Source organism: Lepisosteus platostomus, chromosome 5 (assembly GCF_059453375.1).
Source record: "Lepisosteus platostomus isolate fLepPlt1 chromosome 5, fLepPlt1.hap1, whole genome shotgun sequence".
Lineage (NCBI taxonomy): Eukaryota > Metazoa > Chordata > Actinopteri > Semionotiformes > Lepisosteidae > Lepisosteus > Lepisosteus platostomus.
Genome location: NC_142615.1, coordinates 50,705,978 through 50,719,247, shown reverse-complemented (window position 1 = coordinate 50,719,247; position 13,270 = coordinate 50,705,978). Strand labels below are relative to the sequence as shown.

Below are 13,270 nucleotides of genomic sequence, written 5' to 3'. Positions count from 1 at the left end.
GAGGGACCCCAGACTGTGCTGGACCGATGCTGAAGGACCCCAGTCTGGACTGAAGCTGAGGGACCCCAGACTGCACTGGACTGAAGCTGAGGGGCCCCAGACTGTACTGAAGCTGAGGGGCCCCAGACTGGACTGATGACCTTTTGTTAAGCATCAATAAATTTTTTTTAAAAAAAATCTGTTTAGCTTTTGGTTTTTTCCCTCCCCCCCCCCCCCAAGGTTGCTGCTGGGAGAGGTGTGAGTGGGGCCAGCAGGGGGCGCTCTCACCCTGCAGTCTGTGTGGGTCCTGATACCCCAGTATAGTGACGGGGGACACTGGACTGTAAACAGGCGCCGTCCTTCGGATGAGACGTAAAACCGAGGTCCTGACTCTCTGTGCTCGTTAACAATCCCGGGGTGTTTCTGGAGAAGAGTAGGGGTGTTACCCCAGTGTCCTGGCCTGATTCCCCCCCTGGTCTTGACCCATCATGGCCTCCGTATCACCCCCCTCTCTGAACTGGCTCCATCCCTCTGCTCTCCTCCCCACTGAGAGCTGCTGTGTGCTGAGCGGACTGGAGCATCATCCAGGTAGGGGCTGCACATTGGGGGGCTGGAGGGGATCCCCCTGACCTGGGAGGAGCTCTGAGTGGAGAGTCCAGACTTATTAATTATTATTATTATTCGTGCTGCACTGGTCTTCAGTCCTGGCAGTGAGAGGGGGACTCTGTGATCAGTACAGATACTTATGACTGTCTAATAATACACGATACAAATGGAAAACAGGGTAGCGCTGTAGTCCCTTCGAAACGTTTTGAACTGCCAGAAGAAGTTTTCACAACCCGGACTCGTGAAGGTACAGGTCTTCTCCCTTTGTCCGGAGTAAGGTGAGAGGTCACCCCCTCGGGGCGCAGTATCCCCGATGCACTCCCCCACCACCACCCAAAACGACACACACTTCTGTGACGATTGGGAGACCCCGGTTCGACCAGCCCCTGCGGTGGAGGAAACGACCCGCTGGAGAGAATACGCAGACTCCACACAGAAGGGTCACCTCGGCATTTATTCCAACAGCAAAACAACACCAGAGAGAAACGGTCTCCGAAAGATAAGCGCACACCGGGAAAAACACGACAGGGTCATTACAAATGGGAATAGGAGTTCTTTTTTTTAATGTCGCGTTTCTACTTTATTAGAGAGAGGCACTGAACTTTGGGGAACGTGACATCCACCCAGTATTACTAGTAGGTTGATAAATATAAATGTTCTTTTTCCCCCCGTATGATACCTCGCGAAATATAACGATGGCCAACTCCTTAAGTTGAAATTTAAACCCTTCTCACGCTACAAGACAGTCCGTCAACATCGCCGCGGCCCGAAGTGCGACCTTCGGTATGACGTTGGCCGAAGGGGGTGGGGTAAGTACGTCACAGCCGGGGGAAGCCCCTATCACGTGAGAGGGGTGCGGCGGGCGACGAGCCCCAGGGGGCGAAGAGAAATTGATTTGTGTGGGGTGTGGAAACACTACACGACCGCGCAAGCGAGCCGTTTTTTTTTTTGTTTTGTTTTTTCCAGAACATCAGAACAACCGCAGAGATGACCATCGATCCACCTCCAGACGTTTCCTTTTTTGTCCTCTTTGGCCCCCAAAATAAAAAAAAAAACTGGGATCCATCGTGGCGTTGCCAAATTAAAACGTCAACCACTTTTCGGGCTTTCGTGCTGTCCATGATGAAACCGTCATGGTTGTGTAAGCATACGTTACGTCACAGACCGGCGGCGCTCGGACGTGAGGAGTGTCGTTACGTTTTTGAAACGGGCATGTCAGACAAGATCTCTGACAAGATCTCTGACAAGATCTCCGAAAAACCCAAACCTGTAAGATTCAATTTCAATTCAGTTTTTTTATATAGCGCCTTTCACAACACGAATGCCCCAAGGCCCCGAACAAAGGAGTTGTTCCACACCCCCGCCACCCTCTGTGTACAGTAGAGCCCCCTGTACTGACTGGAGGAGCTCACCCAGCTGTGTCTGGAGAGAAGCCGGGGTATCGGCTTCAACCACAGGGCTGGGCGGCTTGTTCCCCACCCCCACCCCCTTCTGTGTACAGAAGAGCCTCCTGTCCTGACTCCAGTAGGAAATGTCACCTGGAGGCAACACACCAGCTTCTTTTAACAGATCACCTCGGGAATCGGGAACAACGGAGCTGTGTGCGGACGTCTGTACGGAGGGGTTCAGCGCGGGGGGGCTCCGGGCTCGGGTCTGGACCCGGGGGGGGACTGTCTGTGTGGAGTCTGCATGTTCTCCCTGTGTTCTTCGGGTCCAAAGACAGGCTTTTGGGCTAATTGGCTTCTGGGAAAACTGGCCCTGGTGTGTGTGTGTCCTATGATGGAGTGCTGTCCTGTCCAGGGTGTGTGAGTGAGTGTGTGTTTGTCATGTGATGGACTGGTTCCTGTCCAGGTTGTGTGAGTGTGTGTGTCTGAGTGTCCTGTGAGGGACTGGTGTCCTATCCAGGTTGTGTGTGTGTGTCCTGTGATGGACTGGTGTCCTATCTAGGGTGTGTGTATGTCCTGTGATGGACTGGTGTCCTGTCCAGGGTGTGTGAGTGAGTGTGTGTGTCTGTGTGTCCTGTGATGGACAGATGGTACCAAGCCTGGACACCCATGAGACACTGGCTTCCTCAGAAGACTCTCACGGAGGGCACACTGTCCCTAACCCGGGTCCAGAAGAAACTACCGTGATCTATAATTCCTGCGCCTCGGAAGGGTTTATGACGTCTATGTCCGGCGCCCGCGCCCGTGGACCGGCGGTTTGGCGTCGCGCTCCGCAGCTCGAGCTTCGGTGTGAGGCAGGGCGCGAGGGAGTCGATGTGGCTCCGGCGCCATCTTTGCTGGTGAGTCAATTGTGACCGTTGCGGTACAATAAACCATCAATAAACCTTTTCCCACCCCGTCCAGTATTTCTGTCGCGGCCCACGTCCCTTACAATCGACAAACTATAAAAAAAACAGTAGCCCTTCGCAACATTACACGCCATTTTTTTTATTTTAAACGTCCGCTAGATACGCAGGTGGCTCGATACCTGTCTTATCCTCGCCGGCGTCTTTATACCGGCAAGTGAATTTTATTTGGGGTCCCTCAGAATTGTGACAGAAATGTCAGTGAACCACAATAAAAAACGAAACTTTTTTTTGAAAGGCGGTGAATGGATTTTCTGAGTAACCGTGTAGCGACTAACGTAAGGAAAAAAAAGTTGTCTTTCCCTACGAAGACGTTTTGGTACAGGACTTTCTTTAAATATCAGTTGTGCATAGCGTTTTACAAAAAGTTGATGATGATCTTGGAGATAATTGCAAAGGAAAATTGAGATAACTACCAAAACATTACGTGTGAAACGACAGGACAGAACTTTGAACCCACAAAGAAACAAAGGTATGAAATATTGCCTCGTCATGGGGGGTTGATAATTGTAGTAAGTGTTCCTAATTTTCGTAAAGAAATGTATATTATGTGACTCACACGTGAGATTTAGTGTATATACGTTTCATATTGTGCATATATACGGGGTTAAAAAGTGGAATGAGTATGATTATAAACTCGTGTGTCCTATAATCAGATTGTCCTATAATTTTTGAACAAGCTTTGATTAGACAGGTGAAAAACAACATCAGATCCTTTTTTAAAATATATTCTCACGTCTGAATATCAGCTTCTCCCCTCTGGCCAACATTTCAGGGCTCCCAGGTGTAGATCCCAAATTGAAACAAATATTAATTTGTTACCAAGTTAAACAGTTAATAGAAGTGAGTGACCAGGGTATATAAAGGTGGGTCAGTGTAAACTGTTTATTCTGGACCAGACTTCGTCATGTGTGATATGTCATGACTTCTTATATTAAGTTTTATCTTTATATTTAGTTCTACATGTGTAATAGATGCGATGTGTGTCCATAAAAAGGTTTCTCCAGGGGAAAATCAAGTTCGTTTTAAAACCGTGTTTCCTTTTTAGGGTACGTTTGCATTCCAAGTGTGGGGTTTTTGCCTTTTTATCATATTTTGGATGTGAATCCGTGGTATTTTTGCTGAGACAAGTTGCCTTTCTTATACGCGGAGGGATCTGCTCGTGAGATGTCCGCTTGGTCCATTTCTGAGCTCAGTATAAGGTGTAGAAAGCATGACTGTCATCATAACCCGCATCTCACCCAGGTGTGGAATAATGTTGTGACTATTGCTTCAGCAATAACATGCTGATTGCATGTTTCTAGATGGGTATAACAGAGATCTCAACTACTGAGGGGCCTTATTAATAAAGTCTCCACAGCCGAGGCGCTGTGTCTCTTTTCAGCTGGCGATAAACCTTTCCTCGATCCTTTGCGGACTTGTAAAACTGTTCCTGATCAGAATAAAAAACGCTCACGCTAATACACAAGCACCCGTGTCTCGCCAAAGCTGACAAATAAACAGACGGACAAGCCGCACTGCACGTGTGAACAGGGGAATGAGCGAGCGAGCGGGGATAGGGCGCCTCCTGCGCTTAAAAGCTTACAGCACCTGGTATTCCCAGGCGGTCTCCCATCCAAGTACTAACCAGGCCCATCCCTGTTTAGCTTCCGAGATCAGACGAGATCAGGCGTGCTCAAGGGAGTGTGGCCGTAAGCGAGAGCAAGGTTCGCTGGCACCCTTCTTATTGAGAGGACAGCTCCGCCACCTCTTTTTCGACGCTGCTTTTTTTCCCTTGCGTTTTTCTCTTCTTCCCACGTTCTCTCTCTTCACTGCCTTCGTCCCTGCTCTATTTCACTTCAGCCTTTCACTTTTGCTTCCTTCCAATGAGGACGGAGCTGCGGGAGAAAGGGCGCTATAGAGGATCGCTGTGGAGAGCTGCTGCTGTGCTTTGACATCTGAGCTCTGTGGAAAACGATCTCAATACAATTCTGAAAAACGCGACTCTCCGAACGCCAGCCGAACAAGTCTCCACAGCCGAAGCGCTGTGTCTCTTTTCAGCTGGCGATAAACCTTTCCTCGATCCTTTGCGGACTTGTAAAACTGTTCCTGATCAGAATAAAAAACGCTCACGCTAATACACAAGCACCCGTGTCTCGCCAAAGCTGACAAATAAACAGACGGACAAGCCGCACTGCACGTGTGAACAGGGGAATGAGCGAGCGAGCGGGGATAGGGCGCCTCCTGCGCTTAAAAGCTTACAGCACCTGGTATTCCCAGGCGGTCTCCCATCCAAGTACTAACCAGGCCCATCCCTGTTTAGCTTCCGAGATCAAACAAGATCAGGCGTGCTCAAGGGGGTGTGGCCGTAAGCGACACAAAGGCTCGCTGGCACCCTTCTTATTGAGAGGACAGCTCCGTCACCTCTTTTACGACGCTGCTTTTTTTCCCTTGCGTTTTTCTCTTCTTCCCACGTTCTCTCTCTTCACTGCCTTCGTCCCCGCTCTATTTCACTTCAGCCTTTCACTCTTGCTTCCTTCCAATGAGGACGGAGCTGCGGGAGAAAGGGCGCTATAGAGGATCGCTGTGGAGAGCTGCTGCTGTGCTTTGACATCTGAGCTCTGTGGAAAACGATCTCAATACAATTCTGAAAAACGCGACTCTCCGAACGCCAGCCGAACAAGTCTCCACAGCCGAAGCGCTGTGTCTCTTTTCAGCTGGCGATAAACCTTTCCTCGATCCTTTGCGGACTTGTAAAACTGTTCCTGATCAGAATAAAAAACGCTCACGCTAATACACAAGCACCCGTGTCTCGCCAAAGCTGACAAATAAACAGACGGTCAAGCCGCACTACACGTGTGAACAGGGGAATGAGTGAGCGAGCGGGGATAGGCCGCCTCCTGCGCTTAAAAGCTTACAGCACCTGGTACTCCCAGGCGGTCTCCCATCCAAGTACTAACCAGGCCCATCCCTGTTTAGCTTCCGAGATCAGGCGTGCTCAAGGGGGTGTGGCCGTAAGCGAGAGCAAGGCTCGCTGGCACCCTTCTTATTGAGAGGACAGCTCCGTCACCTCTTTTATGACGCTGCTCTTTTTCCCTTGCGTTTTTCTCTTCTTCCCACGTTCTCTCTCTTCACTGCCTTCGTCCCCGCTCTATTTCACTTCAGCCTTTCACTCTTGCTTCCTTCCAATGAGGACGGAGCTGCGGGAGAAAGGGCGCTATAGAGGATCGCTGTGGAGAGCTGCTGCTGTGCTTTGACATCTGAGCTCTGTGGAAAACGATCTCAATACAATTCTGAAAAACGCGACTCTCCGAACGCCAGCCGAACAAGTCTCCACAGCCGAAGCGCTGTGTCTCTTTTCAGCTGGCGATAAACCTTTCCTCGATCCTTTGCGGACTTGTAAAACTGTTCCTGATCAGAATAAAAGACGCTCACGCTAATACACAAGCACCCGTGTCTCGCCAAAGCTGACAAATAAACAGACGGACAAGCCGCACTGCACGTGTGAACAGGGGAATGAGCGAGCGAGCGGGGATAGGGCGCCTCCTGCGCTTAAAAGCTTACAGCACCTGGTATTCCCAGGCGGTCTCCCATCCAAGTACTAACCAGGCCCATCCCTGTTTAGCTTCCGAGATCAGACGAGATCAGGCGTGCTCAAGGGGGTGTGGCCGAAAGCGAGAGCAAGGCTCGCTGGCACCCTTCTTATTGAGAGGACAGCTCCGTCACCTCATTTACGACGCTGCTCTATTTCCCTTGCGTTTTTCTCTTCTTCGCACGTTCTCTCTCTTCACTGCCTTCGTCCCCGCTCTATTTCACTTCAGCCTTTCACTCTTGCTTCCTTCCAATGAGGACGGAGCTGCGGGAGAAAGGGCGCTATAGAGGATCGCTGTGGAGAGCTGCTGCTGTGCTTTGACATCTGAGCTCTGTGGAAAACGATCTCAATACAATTCTGAAAAACGCGACTCTCCGAACGCCAGCCGAACAAGTCTCCACAGCCGAAGCGCTGTGTCTCTTTTCAGCTGGCGATAAACCTTTCCTCTATCCTTTGCGGACTTGTAAAACTGTTCCTGATCAGAATAAAAAACGCTCACGCTAATACACAAGCACCCGTGTCTCGCCAAAGCTGACAAATAAAGAGACGGACAAGCCGCACTGCACGTGTGAACAGGGGAATGAGCGAGCGAGCGGGGATAGGGCGCCTCCTGCGCTTAATAGCTTACAGCACCTGGTATTCCCAGGCGGTCTCCCATCCAAGTACTAACCAGGCCCATCCCTGTTTAGCTTCCGAGATCAGACGAGATCAGGCATGCTCAAGGTAGTGTGGCCGTAAGCGAGAGCAAGGCTCGCTGGCACCCTTCTTATTGAGAGGACAGCTCCGTCACCTCTTTTACGACGCTGCTTTTTTTCCCTTACGTTTTTCTCTTCTTCCCACGTTCTCTCTCTTCACTGCCTTCGTCCCCGCTCTATTTCACTTCAGCCTTTCACTCTTGCTTCCTTCCAATGAGGACGGAGCTGCGGGAGAAAGGGCGCTATAGAGGATCGCTGTGGAGAGCTGCTGCTGTGCTTTGACATCTGAGCTCTGTGGAAAACGATCTCAATACAATTCTGAAAAACGCGACTCTCCGAACGCCAGCCGAACAAGTCTCCACAGCCGAAGCGCTGTGTCTCTTTTCAGCTTGCGATAAACCTTTCCTCGATCCTTTGCGGACTTGTAAAACTGTTCCTGATCAGAATAAAAGACGCTCACGCTAATACACAAGCACCCGTGTCTCGCCAAAGCTGACAAATAAACAGACGGACAAGCCGCACTGCACGTGTGAACAGGGGAATGAGCGAGCGAGCGGGGATAGGGCGCCTCCTGCGCTTAAAAGCTTACAGCACCTGGTATTCCCAGGCGGTCTCCCATCCAAGTACTAACCAGGCCCATCCCTGTTTAGCTTCCGAGATCAGACGAGATCAGGCGTGCTCAAGGGGGTGTGGCCGAAAGCGAGAGCAAGGCTCGCTGGCACCCTTCTTATTGAGAGGACAGCTCCGTCACCTCTTTTACGACGCTGCTCTATTTCCCTTGCGTTTTTCTCTTCTTCGCACGTTCTCTCTCTTCACTGCCTTCGTCCCCGCTCTATTTCACTTCAGCCTTTCACTCTTGCTTCCTTCCAATGAGGACGGAGCTGCGGGAGAAAGGGCGCTATAGAGGATCGCTGTGGAGAGCTGCTGCTGTGCTTTGACATCTGAGCTCTGTGGAAAACGATCTCAATACAATTCTGAAAAACGCGACCCTCCGAACGCCAGCCGAACAAGTCTCCACAGCCGAAGCGCTGTGTCTCTTTTCAGCTGGCGATAAACCTTTCCTCGATCCTTTGCGGACTTGTAAAACTGTTCCTGATCAGAATAAAAAACGCTCACGCTAATACACAAGCACCCGTGTCTCGCCAAAGCTGACAAATAAAGAGACGGACAAGCCGCACTGCACGTGTGAACAGGGGAATGAGCGAGCGAGCGGGGATAGGGCGCCTCCTGCGCTTAATAGCTTACAGCACCTGGTATTCCCAGGCGGTCTCCCATCCAAGTACTAACCAGGCCCATCCCTGTTTAGCTTCCGAGATCAGACGAGATCAGGCATGCTCAAGGTAGTGTGGCCGTAAGCGAGAGCAAGGCTCGCTGGCACCCTTCTTATTGAGAGGACAGCTCCGTCACCTCTTTTACGACGCTGCTTTTTTTCCCTTACGTTTTTCTCTTCTTCCCACGTTCTCTCTCTTCACTGCCTTCGTCCCCGCTCTATTTCACTTCAGCCTTTCACTCTTGCTTCCTTCCAATGAGGACGGAGCTGCGGGAGAAAGGGCGCTATAGAGGATCGCTGTGGAGAGCTGCTGCTGTGCTTTGACATCTGAGCTCTGTGGAAAACGATCTCAATACAATTCTGAAAAACGCGACTCTCCGAACGCCAGCCGAACAAGTCTCCACAGCCGAAGCGCTGTGTCTCTTTTCAGCTGGCGATAAACCTTTCCTCGATCCTTTGCGGACTTGTAAAACTGTTCCTGATCAGAATAAAAGATGCTCACGCTAATACACAAGCACCCGTGTCTCGCCAAAGCTGACAAATAAACAGACGGACAAGCCGCACTGCACGTGTGAACAGGGGAATGAGCGAGCGAGCGGGGATAGGGCGCCTCCTGCGCTTAAAAGCTTACAGCACCTGGTATTCCCAGGCGGTCTCCCATCCAAGTACTAACCAGGCCCATCCCTGTTTAGCTTCCGAGATCAGACGAGATCAGGCGTGCTCAAGGGGGTGTGGCCATAAGCGAGAGCAAGGCTCGCTGGCACCCTTCTTATTGAGAGGACAGCTCCGTCACCTCTTTTACGACGCTGCTTTTTTTCCCTTGCGTTTTTCTCTTCTTCCCACGTTCTCTCTCTTCACTGCCTTCGTCCCCGCTCTATATCACTTCAGCCTTTCACTCTTGCTTCCTTCCAATGAGGACGGAGCTGCGGGAGATAGGGCGCTATAGAGGATCGCTGTGGAGAGCTGCTGCTGTGCTTTGACATCTGAGCTCTGTGGAAAACGATCTCAATACAATTCTGAAAAACGCGACTCTCCGAACGCCAGCCGAACAAGTCTCCACAGCCGAAGCGCTGTGTCTCTTTTCAGCTGGCGATAAACCTTTCCTCGATCCTTTGCGGACTTGTTAAACTGTTCCTGATCAGAATAAAAAACGCTCACGCTAATACACAAGCACCCGTGTCTCGCCAAAGCTGACAAATAAACAGACGGACAAGCCGCACTGCACGTGTGAACAGGGGAATGAGCGAGCGAGCGGGGATAGGGCGCCTCCTGCGCTTAAAAGCTTACAGCACCTGGTATTCGCAGGCGGTCTCCCATCCAAGTACTAACCAGGCTCATCCCTGTTTAGCTTCCGAGATCAGATGAGATCAGGCGTGCTCAAGGGGGTGTAGCCGTAAGCGAGAGCAAGGTTCGCTGGCACCCTTCTTATTGAGAGGACAGCTCTGTCACCTCTTTTACGACGCTGCTTTTTTTCCTTTGCGTTTTTCTCTTCTTCCCACGTTCTCTCTCTTCACTGCCTTCGTCCCCGCTCTATTTCACTTCAGCCTTTCACTCTTGCTTCCTTCCAATGAGGACGGAGCTGCGGGAGAAAGGGCGCTATAGAGGATCGCTGTGGAGAGCTGCTGCTGTGCTTTGACATCTGAGCTCTGTGGAAAACGATCTCAATAGAATTCTGAAAAACGCGACTCTCCGAACGCCAGCCGAACAAGTCTCCACAGCCGAAGCGCTGTGTCTCTTTTCAGCTGGCGATAAACCTTTCCTCGATCCTTTGCGGACTTGTAAAACTGTTCCTGATCAGAATAAAAAACGCTCACGCTAATACACAAGCACCCGTGTCTCGCCAAAGCTGACAAATAAACAGACGGACAAGCCGCACTGCACGTGTGAACAGGGGAATGAGCGAGCGAGCGGGGATAGGGCGCCTCCTGCGCTTAAAAGCTTACAGCACCTGGTATTCCCAGGCGGTCTCCCATCCAAGTACTAACCAGGCCCATCTCTGTTTAGCTTCCGAGATCAGACGAGATCAGGCGTGCTCAAGGGGGTGTGGCCGAAAGCGAGAGCAAGGCTCGCTGGCACCCTTCTTATTGAGAGGACAGCTCCGTCACCTCTTTTACGACGCTGCATTTTTTCCCTTGCGTTTTTCTCTTCTTCCCACGTTCTCTCTCTTCACTGCCTTCGTCCCTGCTCTATTTCACTTCAGCCTTTCACTCTTGCTTCCTTCCAATGAGGACGGAGCTGCGGGAGAAAGGGCGCTATAGAGGATCGCTGTGGAGAGCTGCTGCTGTGCTTTGACATCTGAGCTCTGTGGAAAACGATCTCAATACAATTCTGAAAAACGCGACTCTCCGAACGCCAGCCGAACAAGTCTCCACAGCCGAAGCGCTGTGTCTCTTTTCAGCTGGCGATAAACCATTCCTCGATCCTTTGCGGACTTGTTAAACTGTTCCTGATCAGAATAAAAAACGCTCACGCTAATACACAAGCACCCGTGTCTCGCCAAAGCTGACAAATAAACAGACGGACAAGCCGCACTGCACGTGTGAACAGGGGAATGAGCGAGCGAGCGGGGATAGGGCGCCTCCTGCGCTTAAAAGCTTACAGCACCTGGTATTCCCAGGCGGTCTCCCATCCAAGTACTAACCAGGCCCATCCCTGTTTAGCTTCCGAGATCAGACGAGATCAGGCGTGCTCAAGGGGGTGTGGCCATAAGCAAGAGCAAGGCTCGCTGGCACCCTTCTTATTGAGAGGACAGCTCCGTCACCTCTTTTACGACGCTGCTTTTTTCCCTTGCGTTTTTCTCTTCTTCCCACGTTCTCTCTCTTCACTGCCTTCGTCCCCGCTCTATTTCACTTCAGCCTTTCACTCTTGCTTCCTTCCAATGAGGACGGAGCTGCGGGAGAAAGGGCGCTATAGAGGATCGCTGTGGAGAGCTGCTGCTGTGCTTTGACATCTGAGCTCTGTGGAAAACGATCTCAATACAATTCTGAAAAACGCGACTCTCCGAACGCCAGCCGAACAAGTCTCCACAGCCGAAGCGCTGTGTCTCTTTTCAGCTGGCGATAAACCTTTCCTCGATCCTTTGCGGACTTGTAAAACTGTTCCTGATCAGAATAAAAAACGCTCACGCTAATACACAAGCACCCGTGTCTCGCCAAAGCTGACAAATAAACAGACGGACAAGCCGCACTGCACGTGTGAACAGGGGAATGAGCGAGCGAGCGGGGATAGGGCGCCTCCTGCGCTTAAAAGCTTACAGCACCTGGTATTCCCAGGCGGTCTCCCATCCAAGTACTAACCAGGCCCATCCCTGTTTAGCTTCCGAGATCAGACGAGATCAGGCGTGCTCAAGGGGGTGTGGCCGTAAGCGAGAGCAAAGCTCGCTGGCACCCTTCTTATTGAGAGGACAGCTCCGTCACCTCTTTTACGACGCTGCTTTTTTTCCCTTGCGTTTTTCTCTTCTTCCCACGTTCTCTCTCTTCACTGCCTTCGTCCCCGCTCTATATCACTTCAGCCTTTCACTCTTGCTTCCTTCCAATGAGGACGGAGCTGCGGGAGATAGGGCGCTATAGAGGATCGCTGTGGAGAGCTGCTGCTGTGCTTTGACATCTGAGCTCTGTGGAAAACGATCTCAATACAATTCTGAAAAACGCGACTCTCCGAACGCCAGCCGAACAAGTCTCCACAGCCGAAGCGCTGTGTCTCTTTTCAGCTGGCGATAAACCTTTCCTCTGTCCTTTGCGGACTTGTTAAACTGTTCCTGATCAGAATAAAAAACGCTCACGCTATTACACAAGCACCCGGGTCTCGCCAAAGCTGACAAATAAACAGACGGACAAGCTGCACTGCACGTGTGAACAGGGGAATGAGCCAGCGAGCGGGGATAGGGCGCCTCCTGCGCTTAAAAGCTTACAGCACCTGGTATTCCCAGGCGGTCTCTCATCCAAGTACTAACCAGGCCCATCCCTGTTTAGCTTCCGAGATCAGACAAGATCAGGCGTGCTCAAGGGGGTGTGGCCGTAAGCGAGCGCAAGGCTCGCTGGCACCCTTCTTATTGAGAGGACAGCTCCGTCACCTCTTTTACGACGCTGCTTTTTTTCCCTTGCGTTTTTCTCTTCTTCCCACGTTCTCTCTCTTCACTGCCTTCATCCCCGCTCTATTTCACTTCAGCCTTTCACTCTTGCTTCCTTCCAATGAGGACGGAGCTGCGGGAGAAAGGGCGCTATAGAGGATCGCTGTGGAGAGCTGCTGCTGTGCTTTGACATCTGAGCTCTGTGGAAAACGATCTCAATACAATTCTGAAAAACGCGACTCTCCGAACGCCAGCCGAACAAGTCTCCACAGCCGAAGCGCTGTGTCTCTTTTCAGCTGGCGATAAACCTTTCCTCGATCCTTTGCGGACTTGTTAAACTGTTCCTGATCAGTATAAAAAATGCTCACGCTAATACACAAGCACCCGTGTCTCGCCAAAGCTGACAAATAAACAGACGGACAAGCCGCACTGCACGTATGAACAGGGGAATGAGCGAGCGAGCGGGGATAGGGCGCCTCCTGCGCTTAAAAGCTTACAGCACCTGGTATTCCCAGGCGGTCCCCCATCCAAGTACTAACCAAGCCCATCCCTGTTTAGCTTCCGAGATCAGACGAGATCAGGCGTGCTCAAAGGGGTGTGGCCATAAGCGAGAGTAAGGCTCGCTGGCACCCTTCTTATTGAGAGGACAGCTCCGTCACCTCTTTTACGACGCTGCATTTTTTCCCTTGCGTTTTTCTCTTCTTCCCACGTTCTCTCTCTTCACTGCCTT

The 13,270-nt window shown here is 51.3% G+C and overlaps 4 non-coding genes and 10 pseudogenes across 4 annotated transcripts; all 14 read right to left on the bottom strand.

The window, feature by feature from the left end:
* Window positions 1–4,513: 4,513 nt before the first annotated feature.
* Window positions 4,514–4,632, bottom strand: LOC148668838 (5S ribosomal RNA). The gene has a single exon (XR_015938624.1). It is a non-coding gene; the product is annotated as a 5S ribosomal RNA (ribosomal RNA).
* Window positions 4,633–5,169: 537 nt separating this feature from the next.
* LOC148668837 (5S ribosomal RNA) lies at window positions 5,170–5,288 on the bottom strand (annotated as a pseudogene).
* Window positions 5,289–5,825: 537 nt separating this feature from the next.
* On the bottom strand, window positions 5,826–5,934 carry LOC148668836 (5S ribosomal RNA; annotated as a pseudogene).
* A 537-nt stretch (window positions 5,935–6,471) lies between these two features.
* LOC148668835 (5S ribosomal RNA) lies at window positions 6,472–6,590 on the bottom strand (annotated as a pseudogene).
* A 537-nt stretch (window positions 6,591–7,127) lies between these two features.
* On the bottom strand, window positions 7,128–7,246 carry LOC148668834 (5S ribosomal RNA; annotated as a pseudogene).
* Window positions 7,247–7,783: 537 nt separating this feature from the next.
* Window positions 7,784–7,902, bottom strand: LOC148668833 (5S ribosomal RNA; annotated as a pseudogene).
* A 537-nt stretch (window positions 7,903–8,439) lies between these two features.
* On the bottom strand, window positions 8,440–8,558 carry LOC148668832 (5S ribosomal RNA; annotated as a pseudogene).
* A 537-nt stretch (window positions 8,559–9,095) lies between these two features.
* LOC148668831 (5S ribosomal RNA) lies at window positions 9,096–9,214 on the bottom strand. The gene has a single exon (XR_015938267.1). It is a non-coding gene; the product is annotated as a 5S ribosomal RNA (ribosomal RNA).
* A 537-nt stretch (window positions 9,215–9,751) lies between these two features.
* LOC148668830 (5S ribosomal RNA) lies at window positions 9,752–9,870 on the bottom strand (annotated as a pseudogene).
* A 537-nt stretch (window positions 9,871–10,407) lies between these two features.
* LOC148668829 (5S ribosomal RNA) lies at window positions 10,408–10,526 on the bottom strand (annotated as a pseudogene).
* Window positions 10,527–11,063: 537 nt separating this feature from the next.
* LOC148668828 (5S ribosomal RNA) lies at window positions 11,064–11,182 on the bottom strand. The gene has a single exon (XR_015938265.1). It is a non-coding gene; the product is annotated as a 5S ribosomal RNA (ribosomal RNA).
* Window positions 11,183–11,718: 536 nt separating this feature from the next.
* Window positions 11,719–11,837, bottom strand: LOC148668827 (5S ribosomal RNA). The gene has a single exon (XR_015937621.1). It is a non-coding gene; the product is annotated as a 5S ribosomal RNA (ribosomal RNA).
* Window positions 11,838–12,374: 537 nt separating this feature from the next.
* On the bottom strand, window positions 12,375–12,493 carry LOC148668826 (5S ribosomal RNA; annotated as a pseudogene).
* A 537-nt stretch (window positions 12,494–13,030) lies between these two features.
* LOC148668825 (5S ribosomal RNA) lies at window positions 13,031–13,149 on the bottom strand (annotated as a pseudogene).
* Window positions 13,150–13,270: the final 121 nt, after the last annotated feature.